Source organism: Polypterus senegalus, chromosome 8 (genome assembly GCF_016835505.1).
Source record: "Polypterus senegalus isolate Bchr_013 chromosome 8, ASM1683550v1, whole genome shotgun sequence".
Lineage (NCBI taxonomy): Eukaryota > Metazoa > Chordata > Cladistia > Polypteriformes > Polypteridae > Polypterus > Polypterus senegalus.
This window is the reverse complement of record NC_053161.1, coordinates 41673578-41686779: the sequence shown is the minus strand read 5'-3', so window position 1 is coordinate 41686779 and position 13202 is coordinate 41673578.

Sequence of the window (13202 nt, the reverse complement as noted above, 5' to 3'; positions counted from 1 at the left end):
CCTAAATACTTGGCCTCCTTTAAGCCAAAGAAACACTTATGGGGGTTGATGCGGAGGCCGGCCTTAGCCAGTGTCGCGAGGACAGCAGAGACCTGCAGTAGATGCTCTTCCCAGGTGCCGGAATAGATGACGACGTCATCCAGGTAGGCGGCACTATAGGACTGGTGGGGCTTCAGCACTCTATCCACCAGACGTTAAAAGGTCACTGGGGCCCCGTGCAGCCCAAATGGGAGGACCTTGTATTGCCAATGTCCACTAGGGGTGCTAAAGGCCGTTTTTTCTTTTGCAGATGCCGTTAAGGGAATTTGCCAATACCCTTTTGTCATGTCAAGGGTAGTCAAGTATCAGGCCGCACCCAACCGCTCAAGTAGGTCGTCGATGCGGGGCATCAGGCAGGCGTCGAACTTCGAGACCTAGTTCAGACGTCTAAAGTCATTGCAGAACCTCCAGGAGCCGTCCGGCTTGGAAACGAGGACGATTGGACTGGACCAAGGGCTATGGCTTTCCTCAATAATGTCTATATCCAACATTTGTTGCACCTTCAGTTCCACTTCGGCGCGTTTTGCCTCCGGGAGTCTATAGGGCCTCTCCCGGACGATTACTCCGGGGTCCGTGACTATATCATGCGCAATCAGCGAGGTCCAGCCCGGTGACTCGCTCACTACTTCGGGGATGGCGTGGATGGCCTGGGTTATCTCTCGCCACTGTAAAAGTGTCAGCTCGTCACCGAGGTTAAGGGCAGACGTGCTAGCAAATAGGGAGAGGGATCCACGAGTGTCGGGAGACTCCTCCCTGTCCTTCCAAGGTTTTAACAAATTGACATGGTAGATCCTCTCTCTCGGTCGACGATTAGGTTGTTTAACTAAATAGTCAACAAGCCCCTTTCTTTCCTTAACCTCGTATGGCCCCTGCCTGTGAGCTAGCAACTTGGAGTGGGAGGTAGGAACGAGCACCATCACTCGATCCCCCGGGCAGAACTCCCGGAGGACGGAGTTGCGGTTGTAACACCGGGCCTGCGCTGCCTGCGCACGAGTCACGTGGTCCTTTAGGAGTGGCCTGATTGTAGCGAGCCTGTCGCGCAGTTGCGCCACATACTCCAATATATTGGAGGAGGGAAGGGCCTCAGCCTCCCAGCCCTCTTTTAGTATGTCTAGAAGTCCCGGGGTTGTCGCCCGTACAGTAATTCAAAAGGGGAGAAGCCCGTAGAGGCCTGAGGCACCTCCCGGTAGGCAAAAAGCACGAGCGGTAGGAGCTGGTCCCAGTTCCTGCCATCGGCATTGACTACCTTGCGGAGCATCTGTTTAAGCGTCTGGTTAAAGCGCTCCACCAACCCGTCTGTTTGGGGGTGGTAGACAGACGTCTTCAGGTGCTTTATTCGCAGTAATCTGGCAACCTCCCTGAACGTATCTGAGGTGAAGGGAGTACCCTGGTCCGTGAGGACTTCTTTGGAGATACCCACTCTAGAAAATAAGTTGACTAATTCCCGTGCGATATTCTTGGTATTAGCAAAGCGCAGGGGAACCGCCTCTGGGTATCGGGTCGCGTAATCCACCATGACCAATATGTATTTATGGCCACGGTTAGAGGGTTCCAGGGGTCCTACTAAATCCACCCCTATTCTGTCAAACGGGATTTCTATCAGGGGTATTGGGACGAGAGGAGCGCGGTCCCTCCTAGGAATCTGGCGAATCTGACATTCCGGACAGGATTGACAGAAGCGCCGGACCTCCTCATTGATCCCGGGCCAGTAAAAGTGGAGCTTGATTCTCTCCAATGTTTTTTCGGCCCTGAGGTGGGCACCTAGGAGGTGAGCGTGAGCTAGTTCACATACCTCCCGCCGGAAGGTACGAGGCACTAGCAGCAATTTCCGCACCTCACCCTCGTGGGTTGCCACCCGATACAACAGATCATTCTCCAGCACAAAGAAGGGCTTGCGTGGCATGGAACCGTCAGCTTGTGAGCTGCCTGGAAGAACAATCGCATACCGGGCAAACTGCAGGGAATTGTCATTCCACTGCTCCCTTTTAAATGAGGCAGGCGTGGACCGAAATTGATGGTTCAAATTGCTCAGGGGGTCTTGTGAGCGGGTTGGCGGAAGTGTTCCCTGGCTTGTCCCTTCCCCGGCGGATACTTCCGGGTCAGGGTCCGTCGCCTAAGAAACGTCCCCCGATGGGCCTGCGTCACTAGGGCCTACCCCAGAGCACGGCGTGGAGACCGTAGGAGGGGTGCCTCGCCCCCTCATCACTAGACCTAGTGAGGCCCCGGTAGCTGTGTTAGTCTTACCGCGTTTTCTGTGCGACCAGTCTTGTCCCAAAATTACTGGATAGGGGTTGGGCAACACCGCGACCGTCAAGTTGGATACCTGCCCCTTCCATGTGATGTAACAGCGGGCGGAACGGTAAGACTTGGTCTCCCCATGCACACAAGTGACTTGCAAATGCTGCGTAAGCCACTGTCGCGGTAATACATAACGGCGAGCAACAATGGTAATGTTGCTGCCGGAGTCGACTAAAGCCACCACCGAGTGCCCGTTCAATAACACCACTCCCGTGTTTGGACTTGCCAGCGGGTGCGACGGATTACAGTACCTTTCTGCGGTGGCCCAGGTGCAGTCCATCGGCTCCGAGGGGGTGTTGAGGGGACAGGTCGTCAGTAGATGGCCGGTCTCGCCGTAATTGTAACAGCGCGGGGAGGCCGGCTTTTCTTTGGGCCTTTGCGGTGCTTCCGCAGCGCGTCGAGAGGGCTCGGGGGTGGCCGCCCGTCCCTGTCGGTTCCCACGAGCGTGCCTTTCCGACCCCCTGGCTTGGTAGACCGCGAGCTGACGCTCCAGGACTAACAGGAGGCCTGGCATATCCTTATAGGGGTGGCGCCAGACCTGCTGGGCAAGGGAGCTTGGCAAGGCGTTCACCAGGCCCTCACAAGCCATCTGCTCCACGACCTTCCGGGCTTGGGGACCTTCGGGCCGTAACCAGTGTCCCATCTTTCCCCAGAAGTCGAAGGCCTGTGCACGGGCCGGCTTCTCCGGGTCAAACTGCCAGCTCCGCCATTCAGTCGCCTGCTGGCCCAGCATGATGCCGTAGCGTGCCAGGATCTCCTGCTTTAGGAGGTCGTAACTCGTGGCCTCCTCCTCGGGGAGGTCGTAATAAGCCCGCTGCGCGGGTCCCTTCAGGTAGGGTGCCAGAATGGACGCCCACTCGGACCGCTGCCACTCGTTCCGGGTGGCCGTCTGTTCGAATATGCCCAGGTAAGATTCAATGTCATCCACCTCTGTCATGGGTACCAGAGGCGGGGGCATTGGACGAGGCAGATCGGGTCTTACCCTTTGGGCTTCTGCCAACCTGGCCTTCGTTTCCTCCAACTTGCGGGTGGTAGCGGCTTGCGCTTGCTGCAGGGCCAGGATCTGGCCGTTCATTCCCTGCAGCACTGTGTTGAGGTCTTGTCCTTCAGTCATCTCTCTCGGACTGGAATCGTGCCGGCTATGCCACTGTAAAAGATGCAACAACAAACAGCATAAAGGTTTGGGGTTTTCCGGCCCCGTATATTGTAGACAATCCACAATTCAATAAATCAAAATCCGGTCAAATATAAACAAAACAGTTCATATGCGCGACGCCATTCTGAGGCGGCGGCCATTTTATAGGGGAGGAGCCGGAAGTGGAGGAATGCTGGGAAGGAACCGTGAGGGAGGATGGGACTGCTGACGTCAGGAAAGATGGGGGAGAAAGGGCAGAAGTAGACGTACTGCGGGAAGGCTTATGATGGCGGAGCGCCTCTTTTCCTGGAAGACATTAAAGGAGAAAGGTTAGTACCCCGCCACTCCCTGCCCGTGAACGTCTTTTAAAGCGGTTTAAGGTCCGTCCGCGGTCTCCTACTCGCGCGTGCGTGACAAGCCTTATTCCAAAATGGATTAAATTCATTTTTTTCCTCAGAATTCTACACACAACACCCCATAATGACAACGTGAAAAAAAAGTTTGCAAATTTATTAAAAATAAAAAACTGAGAAATGTACATAAGTATTCACAGCCTTTGCGCAATACTTTCTCGATGCACCTTTGGCAGCAATTACAGCCTCAAGTCTTTTTAAAAATGTTGCCACAAGCTTGGCACACCTATCCTTGGCCAGTTTCGTCCATTCCTCTTTGCAGCACCTCTCAAGCTCCATCAGGTTGGATGGGAAGCGTCGGTGCACAGCCATTTTAAGATCTCTCCAGAGATGTTCAATCGGATTAAAGTCTGGGCTCTGGCTGGGCCACTCAAGGACATTCACAGAGTTGTCCTGAAGCCACTCCTTTGAGATCTTGGCTGTGTGCTTAGGGTCGTTGTCCTGCTGAAAGATGAACCGTCGCCCCAGTCTCAGGTCAAGAGCGCTCTGGAGCAGGTTTTCATCCAGGATGTCTCTGTACGTTGCTGCAGTCATCTTTCCCTTTATCCTGACTAGTCTTCCAGTTCCTGCTGCTGAAAAACATCCCCACAGCATGATGCTGCCACCACCATGCTTGACTGTAGGGATGGTATTGGCCTGGTGATGAGCAGTGCCTGGTTTCCTCCAAACGTGACGCCTGGCATTCACACCAAAGAGTTCAATCTTTGTCTCATTAGACCAGAGAATTTTGTTTCTCATGGTCTGAGAGTCCTTCAGGTGCCTTTTGGCAAACTCCAGGCGGGCTGCCATTGTGCCTTTTACTAAGGAGTGGCTTCCGTCTGGCCACTCTACCATACAGGCCTGATTGGTGGATTGCTTCAGAGATGGTTATCCTTCTGGAAGGTTCTCCTCTCTCCACAGAGGACCTCTGGAGCTCTGATAGAGTGACCATCGGGTTCTTGGTCACCTCCCTGACTAAGGCCCTTCTCTCCCGATCGCTCAATTTAGATGGCCGGCCAACTCTAGGAAGAGTCCTGGTGGTTTCAAACTTCTTCCGCTTACGGATGATGGAGGCCACTGTGCTCATTGGGACCTTCAAAGCAGCAGAAATTTTTCTGTAACCTTCTCCAGATTTGTGCCTGGGACAATCCTGTCTCGGATGTCTACAGACAATTCCTTTGACTTCATGCTTGGTTTGTGCTCTGACATGAACTGTCAACTGTGGGACCTTATATAGACCAGTGTGTGCCTTTCCAAATCCTGTCCAATCAACTGAATTTACCACAGGTGGACTCCAATTAAGCTGCAGAAACATCTCAAGGATGATCAGGGGAAACAGGATACACCTGAGCTCAATTTTGAGCTTCATGTCAAAGGCTGTGAATACTTATGTACATGTGCTTTCTCATTTTTTTTATTTTTCATAAATTTGCAAAAATCTCAAGTAAACTTTTTTCATGTTGTCATTATGGGGTGTTGTGTGTAGAATTCTGAGGAAAAAAATGAATTTAATCCATTTTGGAATAAGGCTGTGACATAACAAAATGTGGAAAACCTGATGCGCTGTGAATACTTTCCGGATGCACTGTAAGTTTTGGCAGTGTGGCTTATCGTTACGTCACGCAAAAAGAAGGCCATGGACCTGGGGCCTCATGCATAAACGGTGCGTATGAACAGAAATGTTGCGTAAGAACGTTTCCACGTTCAAATCACTTTGTATAAAACCTACACTTGGCGTAAAGCCACACATTTTTTCACGGTACCTCATACCTTGTCGTATGCAAGTTCTCCGCTCAGTTTTGCAGACTGGCGCCACCCAGCGTCAAAGCAGTGCTACTTTTCCTGTGTGGTTACTCTTTATTTTCCTGACACGGCTTTATAAATACACTGAAACTAACTGCATATTGTTTATTAGTGTAATGCATCTGATTGTAATTAACTTGTAACAATATAATGGTCCAGGGAACAGCCATAGTATTCCAAATACCATAACTGCTTTAGCGTTGTTACTCTCACTGCACCTTCTTCTTCTTCTTCTTCTTTCAGCTGCTCCAGTTAGGGGTTGCCACAGCGGATCATCTTTTTCCATATTACTCTCACTGCACCGCTCGAAGTATTTATATTACTTTATCTGAGTGGGGAATCACAGCAGCAGCTGATCGGAAAGAGAATTATCAGGATACAGCATCAAGCACATGCTGCCTCAGCCACGGCAAAACGCTTCAGAGACTTTCCTGTATGGACCTCACGGTTCAGAAACAGTTTCATCCCAAGAACTTTAAACAGTCAATCAGTCCATCAAGTGCTCCTTGTAGAACTGTTTGTACTTATAAGTGCAATCACCTCACTGTAAACTTGCACTACAGTTATAATATTGCACAACCTGAGCCACTTTATAAAGCGCGTATTTACATATGATGATGGTATCATTTATAAGATGAAATGCAGCAAAATATGTTGATTATATTATACAGATAAAACTAACTTCATTTAAATAATCTGTATTGTTAATAATTAAACATGTGAGTACACGGTTTCGCAGCGCTAGCTAGTTCACAGATTGATCATACATCGTGTTGTATTCTTTCTGGGGCTGATGCGACACTGGAAGGATAGATGGATAGAATAATTAAACATGTACTACAAAGATATTTCAATGTTCCCTAAAAGTTTTGAAGAATCGTCGTCGTAAGCGTACAGATGGTTTAACGTCTATTACAGAGCTGATTGTGTGGCGACTGGGTATGTGGAGAAAGAAAAGTAAGGACAGGAATTGGGGGTTAATACGTTTGAAAGAGACAGTACTGCTGCAATAATTTCACTGAAGGTCACACACAATCACGCACCGTATTCCCATGTTTAATAACATGATTTAACTCCTATCATCATGAAAAAGATATCACGTATACATCTCAGTATTCTAGTTATTCAGAGAGCTGTAATATCACGAATGTAATGAATTCTGTGTCCAGTCGAAGAAAGAGAAAGCGGAAGCACGTAGTGATTCACACACATAGAGCAAAAGATCAAATACAAAACAAAGCATTTAACGTGCTACTTTAGTTACGATGGGATTTGAGAAACTAGTAAATTGAACGATTTTAAGATGAAGTTTATGATGTTCTACTTTAATGACAAATTAAACTACGTGATTAAAGTGGAAATTTCGAGATTGAAGTTAACATTTCGTGCTTTTTTCCTACTCTGTGCCTTTTTTTTTTCTCTGTACCCTAATAAGCTTTCATATGACACTCAGTGGGCTACGACTCGCCTTTTCACCGTGACTTTGATATCTGACAACTTCTTTTTTATGTCGGGCACTGTGCGACTTTGTGAACTTGAGCTTTCAAGCTTCTCCAACACGCTATGTCACTCGATCAACTTCCTTTTGTTGATTATACCACTGATTAAACCAACAAATAATAAGTTTTTCTTTGCCTCCACTTGGTATTCGCTGAAATTCTGATATTTTCCCTTTTGCCACTGCCTTTTCACAGAACACTGAGCTTAAGGGCTATTTATATTGATTTGCATATTCAAAGAGGCGTAATTCTGGGAGGAGACAGGGCGGGACAGAAGGCGTGTGCACATGCGTTACTTTTCACACTGATCGGGATTTACGGAGCGGAAGAACGCAGAAGTGTGTGAACGCACAGATTTATGCATCTGGATTTTTCTGTGTGTAAGCACATTTCGGCTTTTGTGCTTACATCATGTTATAGGGTGAATTCTATGCACGGCGTTATGCATGAGGCCCCTGGTGAGCATCTCCTAGTAGGTGTTTAGTTCTGTATTTGTTAAAAACAGTTGGTCTGGCTCTGGTCCCTGTCTTCTTTCTGTGTAAATTATAAAATGAGCAAGTTGTGGTCATGGGAACTGAGCTACTAATGCACTCTAGATAAATACGTGTTTAGTTACTGTCTGAAGCCCACTTCAAAGTTACACTGAACTGAAGCCTACCACAATGGTGCAAATTGGGAAGTAATCCTGGATGAGCCACAAAATAAAAGAGGAAGTCAAATGAATTAATGCCTAAAATGTTGCTCGGTTACACATCAAATTGATTACATGCGTCCAAAAATGTCAAACGGTTACACGGCAAATTGGTTAAATGCGTATCAATAGACTATGCTGAAAGAGCTGGTGGTGATTGTGCGGAAGATGAAAACAACAACTTACAATATATAACGAAGAATGTCTACAACCATTAACAATGTCCGGTCTTAAAACACACGAATTACTGTAGAAAGAAGGATGTATCCAAGAAAGGTAATGTAGTACCTTTTACCTTCCACAGATAACATTAAAACAAAAAGGAGATCTTAATGTGCCATTTGTATTAATAAGTTAAAAGTTTGCGGTTAGAATAGCTTTTGCCAAGATAACAAATCTCAGAGCCAAACATTCGAAAAAGTCATTTTATTTAATAGAGAGAAAGAAATGAAATTCAATCACAGGCAGTTATATATTGTGGTGATGCATATGTAACAACTCCCATGAAAATAAAAATTGGTTTAAATTGTACATCTGCATCCCCATACGCAAGCGGCAGAACTGCAAAGAGGCAAGTGTATAGCGCAGGCACAGGGGTTGGCAAGCAAAGTGAGCAGGGGGCAAAGCCCCCTGGTAACCATAAAGATTAAACTTTTATTTTAGGAACATTTGGATGTCCAATTTTGATCAACCGTGGATCCCTAAGTTCTAAAACCAACCCGGGAGAGACAGAAAGCATCTCAATGCCCATCTTGTCATTGTGATATTTGGCTGAACGCATTAGTGTTGGCAGGCCTCATCACTGGAAAATTTTAAACTTTTCTGAAAGTTAAAATTTCTGAAGAAGTTTTAATTTTCTTCTCCTCTTTTAGTAGATGATCTTAAAAAAAACAAAACACATTAAAGATTACAAAATTTTGATTATACATTGAAGTAGTTTTGTTTCAAGTTCAGTCAGGTGATTGCATGTTCTTAATTTTACATCTACTTGATTTCATGTTTTAATAAGCTGGTCTTCTATTCTGCATTTAGAAAAATAGTAGTGTGAAATAAGTCTAATAAGACTTTTCAAAAATTTTGGAAATATCCATATTTTCCCATAGTTTTACATTCTTAATTCTTTTATCATTTACTTATTAATTCACCTTTTTTTCTATAGAATTTGCTACGTTACGTTTATCTGAATAATTAATGGAAAGGCAGCTTACTGTACACACCCAGGAAAACAACACCAAATGTTAAAGTCTACAGCTATCAATGTTATACCTAATAGCATGTTTATTATTCAATATGCCTGGAACATGTAAATGAATACCATAATATTTATTGTTAAATGTATCTTAATAATGAAAATTAAGGGAGCAAGCTGCACAGTAAAAAAGACGAATTAATAGTGAAAGGACAGATGAAAGTTAATCATTTAAAACTATGGCCAGAATGCAAACATTTCTAAATTTCTTACAGAAGTAAATTTCACACTACTGTGTTTTTCAAAATACAGAATAAGTTAATGAAAAAAGATCAGCTAATTAAGCAATGAGATAAGTAGAGATGAAACTAGTGGGAACAAAAACCTGCAGCCACAGGTTTCCCCCAGTAAAGAGTTTATAAACCACTGCATTAAGGTTTGCGAGTTGGAATGTTAAACGTGCCAATCATGAGCTTAAATGCAAAAAAGTGCTTTCACTCTTAAAAGTCCCATTTAAATAGCAGGGATCAAGTTTGGTTGGATCTGAGAAGTGGGAATTCTGATCAACTGAAAAATCCCTACGTAGCTACCAAGATGATGGAGGACCCATGTTATGCCACCTTATGGTGGTTATGGAGAAAGTAAATGAAAGTAATATAATTCTCTACATACTGTATATGTCAACATCTGCAGCCACAACATTTAACATTTTGTAGACCCATAGAGATTTCTCCACACATTATGAAGACAATATTTTTTTTTCAACAGACTATAGATAGTATGAACAGTGTCATCTCCAGGCAGAGGAGTAGCTTCAGTGACAGACTTTTGTCACTGTCCTGCTCCACTGACAGACTGAGGAGATCGTTCCTCCCCCACACTATGCGACTCTTCAGTTCCACCCGGGGGAGTAAATGCTAACATTACTCAAAGTTATTGTCCGTTTTTACATGCATTTTTATTACTATTTAATATTGTTTTTTTGTATCAGTATACTGCTGCTGGATTATGTTAATTTCCCCTTGGGAATAATAAAGTTTATCTATCTATTAGTTAATTGATAATTTCTTAATTACTAACCATCTTTTGATTTTTTTCAATAATATATGATACAGTCCTCATCACCTCAGACATTGCTGCTCCTGTTTTGGAGCTTAAATCACTATGCTGTACAGATCACTGATAATTAAACCCATCACTTTTAAAGAATTAAGAGCTCTTTGAATTAATTTCATCACAAAATATTTCTTAGACACCAACAGATCTCCAGAAATATGTAGCATAGAATGAGACAATTGTTTCCTATTTCTCTCAGAAAAATAAACTTCAGACTAGAAGGACATTAAAATATTTCTCCAAGACTTCTAAGATACAGATAAAGAATGTTCAAATTTATCAAACACAATTGAATCTTCTGACCTCAGGAGATGCAGACAAACTCATTTATATGATAAGGATAATAAGATTCTAGCACAACAAATACATAAAAAGGGTCCAGAGCAATAAACACTGCAAAAATTAGTAGGCTTAAAGAAATAGCCAATATATTAGGAATAATCCTCTCTGTATATCAGACTGCAATGAAAAGAAATTAAACAATTTGATTAATAAACTTGAATTGCCGCACTCAATATTCTACTCATGGAGGAACTGGACACACCACTGAGGCTCATGGGAAAACCACTGGTCCAAATGTGTGTCTAGTAAAGGTTATAAAATTTTTATTGTTAAATTAGCCAGGTTATTGTTAACTATGTTTGAAAAAGCTGGAATACATAATATTCTGTGTCAGGGAGCAGTTACCGTCTTTCCAATGAAAGAATGAAGACTGCCTTGAATTTGCGTCTTACAGACCAATGGTATTGTTAAATAACGATGTCAAGGTTTAGGTGAATGTTTTACTGCATAGAACAGATTGATTTAATTGAAAACAGACGTTTAATATCAAATCTCCAATGATTGTTTGACGTTCTATACAAACCTACAGTATCTGAACTTAAAAGAGGTTTTGTGTTCTTTGGATGTAAAAAAGGAGTCTGGTTGTGTGAAATGGACATGTCTCTTTATTGTATTACACACATTTGTGTTTAGGTCCAATATTTGTGATTGAATCAAGCCGATTTACTCTTGCCCAGAACCCTCTGCTGAGGTAAATCATATACTGTAGATTTAAATCTCTTCATATTAGAGCATGGAACTAGAAGGGGCTCTCTGCCATTGACAGTGTTTACTGTATTTGCTATTAAATCTCTAATATCAAGAAAACAAGCCAACTTGGCCCACTAGCAAAGGCAAAAGTTAATACTAGAACTCTTAAGAGTTCAATTTTATAATATAAAGACCTGAAAGAAATGATGGAAAAAACATTTGGAAAGACTGCCATATTGTTTCGAACAATTCTACTCAACCACAGGAGTATGTATAAGGTGGTCCAGATCAAATTATGCAATTTTCATTATGCTATAACTTATTAAGTTTATTACATAGATAATCACCCGAAAAATCCCGGACCATCGAGAAGTATGTGAACTGACGACATGAAGAATCACCTTTGTGCCAAACTGGAATCGTCCCTGCATAAATCAAAGTCATCCAGACGATCTGGATCTGCATAATTAGATCTGGACCATCCTGTACTTCTTTTGTGGGCAGTAGTTGGAAACACCTTTTGAGCAAAGATACCTTGTGAAAAAAGCTCTCTCCTCTGCAATGTTAAATTTAGCAATAAATATGTATACCTTTTACTATGAACAGGCTTTTCTGTTTGAGCATTCTGTCATAAAGCTCTGTCTGGTGGAGTGGTACAGTGATGGTTGTCCTTCTGGAAATTTCTCCAGTCTCCTCAAAGATTGTCTAAAGCTCAGCCAGAGTGACAATTGAGTTTCTGGTTACCTCTCTTACCATTGCACTTCTCTGCTGATTGCTCAGTTTTACTGGGTGGCCAGCCCTAGAACAAATGCTGGCTGATCCAAACTTATTCAATTTAAGAATTATGGAGGCCACTGTGGTCTTGGGAGCCATCAATGCTTCAGAATTTTTTGTAGCCTTGCCCAGATCTGTACCTTGACACAATCCTATCTCTTAAACTCCTTCGACCTCATGGCTTGGTTTTTGCTTACCTGTGTGCCTTTCCTAATCATGTCCATTCAACTGAATTGACCAAACAAGGTGTAGAAACATCTCAGTGGGTATGAACAGTTATTTATTTAAAAAAGAAAAAAAAAAAAGAAAAAATGTATAAAATCCTTCTTTCATTTTGTCTGGGATTTTGAGTGTTGCTTCCTGTGTGCAAAAAAGGCTTCAACATAACAAATTGTGAAAAGGCGAAGGGGTCAGAATGCTGAATACTCTGCTGTATATTAGTGTTCTTATACGTATTTAGCTTATTTAACATTTAAACATGCTGTGTTGAATACCAGCAGCTAAAATCTTTCTTAACTTTCATCTACATGCATTATACTGTATTTACATATCAATGCGTTATTTTATAAGTAACACAGAAAACCAAAATACCGTATTTACGTGTGTACCACTCGCACATTTTTTCCTGAAAATTAGCATTAGAAAATCAGGTGCGCGTCATACACGAGGAAATGTAATTCTGTAATGCTTACTTCTTCTGTTTGGGCTCGCTCTCTCTCTCGCTCACTCGCTTGTGCACTCGCACTCTCTCTCTCTTGCTCGAGCTCTCTCGCTCGCACTCTTTCTCACTTGCTCACACACTCGCGCTCTCTCGCTCGCGCACTCGTGCTCTCTCTCTCTCGCTCGCGCACTCGTCGACAGCGCTCTCTCTCTAAATGCTTCCTATACAATCACAACGTGCTTTTGTACACAGGGCAAAACTTTTTTTGCGATTTTCTTTGTAAAAATTAGGGTGCACGTATTACACGAGGGCGCGTGGGTACACGAGTAAATACGATACTGTAGTACAGTAATTTTTTCATCATCATGTTTTTGATTACTTGAAAACAGAATCGAAAAGAAAATCAATTAACAACCACGGATACCTCCGTGACCCTGTATTCGGATTCAGCGGGTTAGAAAATGGATGGATGGATGGATGGATGGATATGTTTAAAATGTGAAATGAGTTTTCACATTTGTTGGTGTTTGCCATTTAAATTTTAGACAGCTTTGCAGAGTCTGTCTTGTGTCC